This window comes from Pristiophorus japonicus, chromosome 5, assembly GCF_044704955.1.
Source record: "Pristiophorus japonicus isolate sPriJap1 chromosome 5, sPriJap1.hap1, whole genome shotgun sequence".
Taxonomy (NCBI): Eukaryota; Metazoa; Chordata; class Chondrichthyes; family Pristiophoridae; genus Pristiophorus; species Pristiophorus japonicus.
Window position 1 is genome coordinate 118,630,700 of NC_091981.1, and position 12,724 is coordinate 118,643,423.

Genomic DNA, 12,724 nt, shown 5'->3' on the forward strand with positions numbered 1-12,724 from the left:
CCGGGGCGGGTGACGTGCAGTGAGTTTGCCCCCTGTGGCCCGCGGGTTTACTGGGGCTTCAGTATTCGGCAGCCGCCGGCCTGGGTCTGTCAGCGAGAGGACAGTGCACCATCGGGGAGGGCCTAGCATTGCGTCAGTGTTGGAGTGGGGGCTTGTCACTTGAAACAACAGCATGTCGGTGCAGGTTACTGGCGGAGAACCTGCCAGAGCAGGAGAAGTGGTGAAAGCCGAGCTCTCCGCCCATGGGAGCGGCGCTGGGGCGAGAGCTGCGCCTCCGGACCGCAATGTCTGGGGCCGCGATGGTCGCCGGCGGCCGCCGTACTGGCGGGGCTTGGCTGCATTCGGTCCGTTGACAGATAGCCCGGGGCTCGCGGCCCAGCCCCGTCTCTCATTGGGCCAGTCCCGGCCCTGCCCGGCCTCTCTCTGGGCCAGGCCCGGCCCCGCCTCTCACTGGGCCTGGCCCGCCCCGCCCCTCACTGGGCCCGGCCCCGCCTCTCACTGGGCCTGGCCCGCCCCGCCCCGCCCCTCACTGGGCCCGCCCCCGCACCTCACTGGGCCTGGCCCGCCCCTGCCCCTCACTGGCTGAGGGCCTTTTGATGTTTCTGAAAGCGGTTTGATTGTTGACATGCTGTCCGCCCTCTCCTGCCCCAAAGGAAACTCCCTCACAAATCAACCCGGGACTGTCGCTGGGTGTCGGGGAATTTGAGAGATGGATTTCTTCGAAAAATCCTGATGTAACCTGCTCCATGTAAGTACTTGGTGAAAATGACACGTCGCCGGTGACAAGCTACGTTTCGGGAATGTCCTGCATGTCGTGTGTCGCGGTACAGTTTGTGCAATGGCAAGTTTATGGAAACAGTTCCCTCTGCAACATTGGAGGAGAAGCGCGTCTGTACACTTGGAAGGGTTTGACTTTGAATGTTACTGCAATTTACAACATTTGGACATTTCCAGGTGTTTCGGCGGAGCGTTTAACAGATGGTCGAGTTGGCGCGCTCCGTTTATTAACCGTTGAGTTTTCGGTGGGTTGAAAGCCCCAGTCCTGAGGGAGAGATTGCGCCCTGTGCAGGGCTGGCACTCTCGCCACATTCTTTAAGCTCAACTGAGACGCGGGTTCTGCTCATTTTTCAATAGTGGCGTGATGACTGACGCTTATTTTACGTGTAGCAAGTAGATAAATGCAGTCTTTACGCGTGTTCTGTGATTTGGATTAGTATGCGCGATGCTGAAAGGTAGAGACATGTAGCAAATAATTCGCCAGAATAAAGCGGGCACAGGCCAAATACATGTATCATATTTTGCGGTAGTACAACTTTTCATTGATTGGAATAGAGGTCGCTTTGAACTTAGTCCCTTCGCAAATGAGTATTTGGTATTTTCAATATTTTTGTTCTTTTTGAGTGCTATTATTCATTGTTGACTTCGATGATTTGCCAAAATAAACGACCATTGTTTGCCTTGGCTCAGTGGTAACACTCTTGACTCTGATTTAGAAGGTTCAGGGTTCAATTCCTACTCCAGAGATTTGAGCACAAAACCTAGGCTGACACTTTAGTACAGTACTGAGGCAGTGCTACCCTATCCGAGGTGAAGGTTTTCATACGAGACATTAAATCTCTCGGCTGGGCATAAAAATACCACGGCACTACTCGTAAAAGAACAGGGAAGTTCTCAATGTCGTGGTCGAGATTTATCGCTCAACCAACACCACTAAAACAGATTGGCCCGGATTTTGCCGTATAAATAACGGTGAGGGTATCTGCGCTCAACGTTACTAAGGAGTAAATCAGACAATAAAAACAGAAGATGCCGGAAATCTCAGCTGGTCAGACAGCATCTGTGGAGAGAAAGAGTAAACGTCTCGGGGCGATGACCCTTTGTCAGAACTGGAGAGTGTTCGGAAAGAACAGATTCTTACCAGCACTGAAAGGGGGAGGGGAAGAACTAAAGGGAAGGTCTGTGATGGGGTTGAAGACAGGAGAGATTCGAGAGACAAAAGGGATAATGGCCCAAATTCAAATGGTAATACCAGGGGTTAGAAAAACATTTGTCAAGATAGAGAGTGAATGGCGGGATAATAACCAACTGCCCTTAGAGACAAGGAGAAAAAAAGAAAGTAAATCAGACAGCAACTTCCAGCGACCGCACATGCACAGTTAAACAGGGAAATTGGGAAGTTGCTCTCTGTGTTGCCTTACTCCTCCACAAGCTTTGCTACTCCAGTATCTCAGAGACTGGCATTCACATACGTGGAAGGGTGTGAATTTGTGGTACTTAGCCACTAAATACCTATTAATCAGGTCAGAAAAAGTTGGGACTTGTCCATTCAAGTGTAAGTGAATTTTTAATGGCCTGATAAGTCTTAATTACTGGCAAACAACCTCTTTGGCATTGAAAATGTACTTTTCAAAGTGTGGAGTCTCATTCCAATTTTAATTATTGAGAGATTTAAAAAAATCAAAAATAATTTTTCATTTTGTCTTGTATCTCTCAATCCCATTTTCCCTCTTTCTTTCGCTTTCTGTAAATGATTTGGCACTGAAGTAAATATTCTAACATGCATGTCCTGGTTCAGATTCTGCATGTCTCAGTAAGGATTCTTCAATCTGATTGGTTAAGACGATACACAGATGCTTGCCCTGTTTACATAAGTCCCAGATCCCCTGTAGAGGGTGTCATGCTATTTTGGCTCTCGCACTAATTTGGCTCTCGAATACCCTGAAGTTGCAGTGCAAAAGCCCATAGAAAGTGTAAGAGACTGCTCATGCTGTTCATTTGCCGCTGACCGCAAAATCTGGGTTAATATCTGAGCATTTATCTCATTACTGTGTGTGACCTTGCTGTGAGCAATTTGGCTACCTCATTACAACATGACTACATTGGCAGTAAAATGCTTTAGGACGTCCTGAAGTTGTGAGAGGTGCTATATAAATGCAAGTTTTTTTTGTTATATCTTTCAGCATTTTTAGTAGTTAAACTAAGTGTGTGTAATACATGAAGTAATTCAGACAGTGAATTCTATCTGTTTCCAGAGGTAAGAGCGAGCTCTGTACAAAGCTGGATCTCTGGTAAACTAAGGACTGTAGTTTTGGTTTTGAAAGCAGTTTTCCCCTTTTGATATACTAATGACATTGGTATAAATAAAGTGCTGCTCCAGAGTCGACTCTTCCAGTGCTCTCATGGCCGACTTCCCATCCTCCATGCTCTGTAAACTTCAGGTCATGCACAATTCTGTGACCAGTATCCAATCTCCACTAAGTCCCACTTAACTATCACCATTGTCTTTACTGACCTACATTGGCTCCCAGTCCCTCAATGCCTCCAATTTAAAATTCTCATCTTAGTGTTTAAACCCCTTCATGCCCTCATCCCTCCCTAGCTCTGTAACCTCTCGAGTTCAACACCGCCCACCACCACCTGCACTCTCCATGCCTCTTATGCATTCCTCCTCCCCTTCACATCATAGTGGACAGCTGTGCCACCTCTGTTCCACGCTCTGGCATTCACTCCCTAAACCCTATTTCTCTTTACTGTCTACCTTTTTGATCTTGCAATCCATTTTTGTCAGTTTGCACTTATGAAATGCTGTGGGATGTTTTTCTATGTGAAGGTGTGATCTATATATGCAAATTGTTAATACTGGAAGCTGGCAACTGAAGCAAGGCTTCTTGAATAAGAACATATCATTGTCGTCATTTAGCCTATACTGTGTAATGTTTTTATTTGTATATTCCCTCGTGCTTGTCCCAATATGCTTTAGTGTTGTGATAATTGATCGCCTCAACATTACTCCCACCACCAGTGACAGGCCTGTAAACTTTGGTAGTTTACCCTAGAGTATCTTCATCCTTAGGCAGTCCCCCGGAGTCGAGGATGATTTGCTTCCACACTAAAATGAGTTCTAAGGTGACTGATGAGACCAATGCAGGATCTACAGTCTCTATCACAGGTGGGGCAGATGGTGGTTAGAGGGATGGGTGGGTGGGGTGCTTGATTTGTCGTATGCTTATTCCGCTGTTTATGCTTGGCTTCTGCATGCTCTTGACGAAGAGACTCGATGTGTCCGGTGCCTTCTCGGATGCTTTTCCTCCACTTTGGGTGGTCTTGGGCCAGAGATTCCCAAGAGTCGGTGGGGATGTTACATTTTTTCAAGGAGGCTTTCAGGGTGTCCTTGAAGCGTCTTCTCTGCACCCCTGAACTCGCTTGCCGTGTCGTAGCTTGGAGTAGAGTGCTTGTTTCAGGAGTCCAGTATCTGGCATGTGGACAATGTGGTCCGTCCATCGGAGCTGATTGACCATGGTCAATGCCTCGATGTTGGCCTGAGAGAGAACACTGGTGGTGCGCCTATCTTGCCAATGAATTTGCAGGATATTGCGGAGGCAACGTTGGTGGTACTCCTTTTGAGGTGCCTATTGTACATAGTTCATGTCTCTGAAGCATATAGGAGGGCGGGTATCACTACTGCTCTGTAGACCATGAGCTTGATGCCGGGTTTGAGATCCTGGTCTTCAAATACTCTTTTCCTCAGAAGGTCAAAGGCTGCACTGGCACACTGGAGGCGGTGTCGGCCCTTGCTAATAGTAAGCTCCCAAGGTATGGCAAGTGGTCCACATTATCCAAGGTCTCATCATAGATCTTGATAATCGTGGAGCAGTACTGTGTGGCAGGGGCAGGTTGGTAGAGAACATTTGTCTCATGGATGTTTAATGTAAGGCCCAGACTCTTGTACGCTTCAGTGAAGGTGTCGACAATGGTTTACAGTTCGGTCTCCGAGTGTGCACAAACGCAAGCATCGTCTGCATACTGTAATTCAGTGACGGAGGTTGGAATAACCTTGGATCTGGACTGGAGGCGACGGAGGTTGAACATTTTCCCGCTTGTCCTGTAGATTAACTACACTCCAGTGGAGAGCTTGTTAAAGGTGAGATGAAGCATTGCAGTGAGGAAGATTGAGAAGAGTGTTGGTGCGATGTCAGCCTAGCTTGACCCCGGTCTGTGGTGGATCCATTGGTAGGAATCACGGCTTGCATGTCATTGTGAAGCAGGCGGAGGATGGTGACAAATTTTTGAGGACAGCCGAATTTGAGAAGGACACTCCATAATCCCTCACGGTTGACCGAGTCAAAGGCCTTTGTGAGATCAAAGAAAGCCATGTACAGAGGTTGATGCTGCTCCCTGCTCTTTTTTTGGATTTGTCGCATGGTGAAGATCATGTCCGTTGTGCATCTCATTGGGTGGAATCCACATTGCGACTCTGGGAGGAGCTCTTCAGCCACTGGGAGGTACGGTTGAGTAGGATTCTTGCGATAATTTTCCCTGCGGTAGACGGCGGGCAAACTCCTCTAACTACCGCACATCGGACTTGTCACCTTTCTTGAAGATGGTCATGATTATGGCGTCTCTGAAATCCCCTGGCATGCTATCCTCCTTCCAGATAAGAGTGATGTCATGGATTCGCGCCAAGAGTATAGCTCACAATAACAGACAAAATCTAAGTTTGGATGGAAGTCATACTGTTGGCGCTTATCAGAGTTCAATTATTTTGATTATGCCACATTCTTCTAGAGACAACACTATGAAGATGTGTGAAACAAATTATGAACTGTTGTGGAAGGCATATTGCTGCAGCTAGGGGTAAGGCTCTCTGCCCTCTCCTGAAATTCTCTCCTTTTTTCTTAAGCTTGTGATGCTGCCAATCTACTGGTGCTTGTCCAAGTGGCGTTTTTTTTTTTAAGTATAATTTTTTTTTTCTGAGTGCAATCGGAGATTTTATATTCTAATTTTTGCAGCATGCATGTTGATGTTGTAATGGATAATCATGCTTCATGACAGTCAGGAGCAAAAATTCTGGATGACAGCCTTTCCTCGCTGGGGCACTAGACCCAGTCCCACTGCTACCTAGCCGAAAGCTAACTCAGGGTAGAGTGGAGACCAAGCCAAGGCTTTTTTGCTGTGTGTTGTGTGGTTCACCACATGGTGCACTTACGGACCCATCACAGGAGATGTGGTGTAATTTTGTTACTTTTAAAGGTCATTGTCATATCCTGTGTTGAGCATAACTGGGTTGATAGTGCTCTAGTCCAGAGATCTGTGTTGGAAATGTAGAGTTATGATTATAGTACCCGTTATTGGCACTGGGGTGCTTTGGAAAATGAGATTAAAATTGAGTGCAGTGAGGAGAAAGGGAGAGAAGTTGAACAACCTAAAATTAAAAAAAAAAAACACAGGGTGGCTGCCTCTGACTATTAAAAAAAGACTTGCATTTAAATAGTGCCTTTCACTAAGGAAGACACGACTAACCTCCCGAAAATACTAGGGGACCGAGGGTCTAGCGAGAAGGGGGAACTGAGGGAAATCCTTATTAGTCAGGAAATGGTGTTACGGAAATTGAAGGGACTGAAGGCCGATAAATTCCCAGGGCCTGATAGTCTGCATCCCAGAGTACCTAAGGAAGTAGCCCTAGAAATAGTAGATGCATTGGTGATCATTTTCCAACATTCCATGGACTCTGGTTCAGTTCCTATGGATTGGAGGGTAGCTAATGTAAGCCCACTTTTTAAAAAAGGAAGGAGAGAGAAAACAGAGAATTATAGACCGGTTAGCCTGGCATTGGTGGTGGGGAAAATGCTGGAATCAATTATTAAAGATGTAATAGCAGCGCATTTGGAAAGCAGTGACAGGATCAGTCCAAGTCAGCATAGATTTATGAAAGGGAAATCATGCTTGACAGATCTTCTAGAATTTTTTGAGGATGTAACTAGTAGAGTGGATAAGGGAGAACCAGTGGATGTGGCTTTTTTGGACGTTCAAAAGGCTTAGTGTGCAAAATTAAGGCAAATGATATTGAGGGTAATGTATTGACGTGAATAGAGAACAGGTTGGCAGACAGGAAGCAAAGAGTAGGAATAAATGGTCCTTTTCAGAATGGGAGCAGTGACTCGTGGGGTGCCACAAGGTTCAGTGCTGGGACCCCAGCTATTTACAATATACATTAATGATTTAGATGAAGGAATTGAATGTAATATCTCCAAGTTTGCAGATGACACTAAGCTGGGTGGCAGTGCGAGCTCGGAAGCTGCAGGGTGACTTGGAAAGGTTAGGTGAATGGACAGATGCAATATAATGTGGATAAGTGTGAGGTTATACACTTTGGTGGCAAAAAAGGAAGGCAGCTTATTATCCGAATGGTGACAGATTCGGAAAAGGGGAGATGCAACGCGACCTGGGTGTCATGGTACATCAGTCATTGAAGGTAGGCATGTAGGTACAGCAGGCAGTAAAGAAAGCAAATGGCATGCTGGCCTTCAAAGCGAGGGGATTTGAGTATAGGAGCAGGGAGGTCTTACTGCAGTTGTACAGGGCCTTGGTGAGACCACACCTTGAGTATTGTGTGCAGTTTTCGTCTCCTAATCTGAGGAAGGACATTCTTGCTATTGAGGGAGTGCAGCGAAGGTTCACCAGACTGATTCCTGGGATGGCAGGACTGACATATGAAGAAAGGCTGGATTGACTAGGCTTATATTCACTGGAATTTAGAAGAATGAGAGGAGATCTCATAGAAACATAGAAAATTCTGACGGAATTGGACAGGTTAGATGCAGGAAGAATATTCCCGATGTTTGGGAAGTCCAGAACAAGGGGTCACAGTCTAAGGATAAGGAGTAAGGACCAAGATGAGGTGAAACTTCTTCACTGAGAATTGTGAACCTGTGGAATTCTCTACCACAGAAAGTTGTTGAGGCTGGTTCGTTAGATATATTCAAAAGGGAGTTAGATGTGGCCCTTACGGCTAAAGGGGTATGGAGAGAAAGCAGGAATGGGGTACTGAAATTGAATGATCAGCCATGATCATATTGAATGGTGATGTAGGCACGAAGGGCCGAATGGCCTACTCCTGCACCTATTTTCTATGTTTCTATGATCTCGCAATGTCCCAAAGTGCTTTACAGACAATGCAGTACTTTGGAAATGTAGTCACTGCTGTAATGTAGGCAATGCGGCAGCCAATTTGTGCACAGCAAGCTCCCACAAATAGCAATGTGATAATGACCAGACAATTTGTTTTAGTGAAGTTGATTTGAGGGATAAATATTGGGAAGAGCACTGGGGATAACTTCCCTGCTCTTCTTCAAAATAGTGCCATGGGATCTTTTATGGCCACCTGCGAGAGCAGATGGGACATCTGTTTAACATCTCTTCTGAAAGACGGCACCTCTGACAGTGCAGCACTGGAGTGTCAGCCTAAATTTGTGAGCCCAAAGACAGAGAGAAAAGTAAATCTGCATGCATTTTGGCTTTTCATCAGAACAGCAGAGAAAATGCACAGCAGCTCTTGGGAATCAGGTCTCTCATATACTAGCATGGGAGACCTGTAAACCACTAGTGTATATCCAGTAAGGTGTGATATATTCCAAGGTAATCTATTTAAGATGCTTGACTTGTGCATTGTTAGCAACTCTTTATTAATTCACTGTGGGGGAAAAAATTGTAAAATTAATTTATTTTGCTGTATACTGTAACATTGAGAGAAATCTCATCTTTTGGTTGAACAAACACAACATGCTTAAGAGTTTTAAAAACACTGTCATTCTTGAACGTCAAAGTCATTTAAATAAAACCAACTTAACAGAATTTATTCAATTAATGCATAAGACTTCCTTACAATGGCAGATATAATGCAATGTAAACAGTGGGTTCAGAAATATTTCTGTTCATGCTGAACTCAAAAAAAAATCAGTTGCTTTGATTTATTTAAGAACCTGTTAAAATAAAATAGATGCAAAGTCTTCAATCGTATCTTTGAATGGAGCGAGGGTGCCAAAAATCTTTACTTGTTTGTGTATGTAGCATTGTGTAGGATTTTCTCAGAAGTCTAAGTTATTACAAAATTCTGATCAATTGCAAGTAATGTCGCAGTAGGCAAGGCAACAGGTGGTTCTCATATTTTCTTTTCACTGTGGAATAATCTGAGGTTTAGATTATTCCACAGTAAAAAGAAAATATGAGAACCACCTGTGCTTTGCCTAAGTGGGAAGCTATTTATTTGGAGAGCATGTTATGGTGAAACGTCAGTGCTGTTAGCAATTATTATTTTGTTTTTTTGGTATGCCTTCACTTAATTTTGGTCAAAAATATTTTTATCATTGTGGTAAAGTCGGTTCATTGTAGTCACTCTGTTTTTGACTCTTTCAAATGTATTTATTCACTTCACATAAGGAATATTAAATATTTTTGCTCTCCAATATTTAAAAAAATACCTTTCTATATATTTCTAAACATCATGTATGTGTGATTCTTGGGTGTTGGAGAGCTAAACTTCATTCACAATATGAAGACTCAAAATTGTAAGTCAGCTTCCTTTCTGAAAGCTTTTCAGAATACTGTACTTTTATTTCTGAACCTAGACTATGCACCAGTAGATTAACTAGCACAACATAGGAACAGGAGTAGGCCATTCAGCCCGTCGATCATTTTTTGCCATTCAGCCCATCGATCATGTTCTGCCATTCAGCGAGATCATGGCTGATCTGAATCCTAATTTCATCCACAACCCTTGACTCCATATCCCTTATTACCCTTGACTAGCAAAAATCTATCTCCGATTTAAAATTATTAATTGGCTAGCATCTGCTGCTTTTTGTGGGAGAGACTTCCACATTTCTACCACCCTTTGTGTGAAGGAGTGTTTCCTAACTTCCCTTCTGAATGGCCTGGCTCTGAATTTAAGGTTATGTCTCCCTTTTCTAGGCTCTCCCACTAGTGGAAAATGGTTCTCTCTATGTACCCTATGTACCCTATCCATTCCTTTTAGAATCCTAAATCAAATCATCCCTTAACCTTCTATATTCCAGGAAATACAAGCCTAGTTTGTGAAATCTCCTCATAATTTAACTCTTGGAAGTCCTGGTAACATTCTGGTGAATTTGCGCTGTATTCCTTCTAAGGCCAGTATAACCTTGCTAAGCTGCCGGGCCCAGAACCGAATAAAATACTCCAGATATGGTCTTACCAGGGCTTTGCAAAGCTGCAGCAAAACTTCTTCCCCTTTATATTCGAGCCTTCCAGCTAACATTCATTAGCCTTTTTGATTATTTTTGTACCTGACTACCGCATTTTAGTGATCTCAAGGAACTTCAGCTCGGAGTTGTTGAGCTGGAGTCTGAGGTGCGGACATTGCAGGGCTTCAGGGAGGTGTGGGGGTGAGTGGTGGGGAGGGAGGGAATTACTTGGGCACTTTGATCCAGGCTAGGTAGTGCTACAGGCCTGGTTAGTGATCAGGGACAGGAGGGTGTGACTGCAACTCAGGCAAGTAAGGGGACCCCAGGTGCAGTGCTGGAGGACCCTCGGTCTTTGCCCTTATCTAACAGGTATGAGGTTCTGCTGTCTTTGTGGATGAGGGCAAAGTCTGCAGGGTGGATGAGTAAACTGACCACGGCATCGTGGTACAGGAGGCCATTCAAGTGGGGGGGAGTCAAAAGGAATGTTGTAGTGGTAGGGGAAAGTATAATCTGGGGGGGTTAGATACTGTTCTCTGCAGCCGCGACCGGGAGTTCCAAAGGATGTGTTGCCTGCCCGGTGCCCGCATGAAGGATATCTCTTTGCGGCTGGAGAAGAACTTGGGAGTGGGGGTGGGGGGAGATCTAGTTGTTGCCGTCCACGTAGGAACCAATGGCATAGGTAGAACTAGGATAGAGGCTCTGCTGAGGGACTTTGAGGAGCTAGGATTGAAATTAAAACTCAGAACCTTAAAAGTAATAATCTTTGGATTGTTACCTGAGCCACACGCAAATTGGCATAGGGACAAGCAGATTTGACAGTTAAATGCGTGGCTAAAAGAGTGGTGTGGGAGGCACGGTTTTCAATTCATGGGGAGCTGGCACCAGTACTGGGGAAAGAGAGAACTGTTCTGTTGGGATGGACTCCGATTAAACCAGGTTGGGACCAGTGTCCTGATAAATCGAATAGCTCGGGCGGTAGGTAGGGATTTAAACTAATGAAGCCGGGTTGGGAAGATTGTGGAAAGGGTAAATTCAACATAACATATAAGAATTAGGAGCAAAAGTAGGCCATACGGTCCCTCCAGCCTGCTCCACCATTCAATATCCTGGCTGATCTTCGACCTCTGCTCCATTTTCCCGCCCAATCCCCGTATTCCTTGATTACCTCAGCCTCTAATATACTGTGACTCAGGATCTACAGCCCTTTTGGGTAGAGATTTTAAAAGATTCACTTCCCTCAGTGAAGAAATTCCTCCTCATCTCAATCGTAAATGTGTGACCTCTTACCCTGAGACTATGTCCTCGCCGCCCCCCCCACCCCCACTGTCCCCCAGTTCTAGACTCTCCAGCAAGCGGAAACAACCTCTCCGCATCTGCCTTGTCAATCCCCCTCAGAATCTTGTGTTTCAATGAGATTACCTTTTAAACTCCAGAGAGTATAGGCCCAATCTACTCAATCTCTCTTCCTCTTATCCAAGAAGCAATCTAGTGAATCTTCGTTGCACCGCCTCGAAGGGAAGTATATTCTTCCTTCAATAAGGACACCAAAGCCCTGCACAATTGTAGCAAGACTTCCTTACTCTTGTACTCCAACCCCCTTGCAATAAAGGCTAACATGCCATTTGCCTTCCTAATTGCTTGCTGTATCTGCATGTTAACTCTCTGATTCAGGTATAAGAACACCAAGGGGGCAACATTTTTGGCCTCCTTGAGAGTTGCCAGTGACTGGTTAACGGCCGCTGAAAATGGACGAAGTGCTACCAGGGGAAAATTCCCTCGGTTACCCACTATTTTTGATATGCTTTTTGTGCCTTTGACTGTGAAGACATAAAATAAATATTTTGTATAACGTCTCTGCCATTTCCTTATTCCCCATTATAGAAACATAGAAAATAGGTGCAGGAGTAGGCCATTCAGCCCTTCGAGCCTGCACCACCATTCAATAAGATCATGGCTGATCATTCACCTCAGTACCCCTTTCCTGCTTTCTCTCCATACCCCTTGATCCGTTTAGCCGTAAGGGCCATATCTAACTCTCTCTTGAATATATCCAATGAACTGGCATCAAAAACTCAACCTGTGGAATTCTCCACCATAAACAACTCTGAGAGAAGAAGTTTCTCCTCATCTCAGTCCTAAATGGCCTACCCCTTATCCTTAGATTGTGTCCCCTGGTTCTGGACTTCCCCAACATCGGGAACATTCTTCCTGCATCTAACCTGTCCAGTCCCATCAGAATTTTATGTTTCTATGTGATCCCCTCTCATCCTTCTAAACTCCAGTGAATACAGGCCCAGTTGATCCAGTCTCTCCTCATATGTCAGTCCTGCCATCCCGGGAATCAGTCTGGTAAACCTTCGCTGTACTCCCTCAATAGCAAGAATGCCCTTCCTCAGATTAGGAGACCAAAACTGAACACACTATTCCGGGTGAGGCCTCACCAAGGCTCTGTACATCTGCAGTAAGACCTCCCTGCTCCTATACTCAAATCCCCTAGCTATGAAGGCCAACATACCATTTGCCGCCTTCACCACCTGCTGTACCTGCATGCCAACTTTCAATGATTGATGTACCATGACACCCAGGTCTCGTTGCACCTCCTTTTCCTAATCTGTCGCCATTCAGATAATATTCTGCCTTCGTGTTTTTGCCCCCATAGTGGATAACCTCACATTTATCCACATTATACTACATCTGCCATGCATTTGCCCACTCACCTAACCTGT

General features: G+C 45.1%; 1 protein-coding gene across 1 annotated transcript in view; it reads left to right on the top strand.

The window, feature by feature from the left end:
- The first annotated feature begins 667 nt into the window (after positions 1–667).
- thrb (thyroid hormone receptor beta) overlaps positions 668–12,724 on the top strand; it is a 325,662-nt gene continuing 313,605 nt past the window's right edge. Inside the window, exon 1 of the mRNA XM_070880886.1 lies at positions 668–748. The gene's annotated coding sequence lies outside the window, so the exon portion shown is untranslated. The remainder of the gene's footprint in view (positions 749–12,724) is intronic.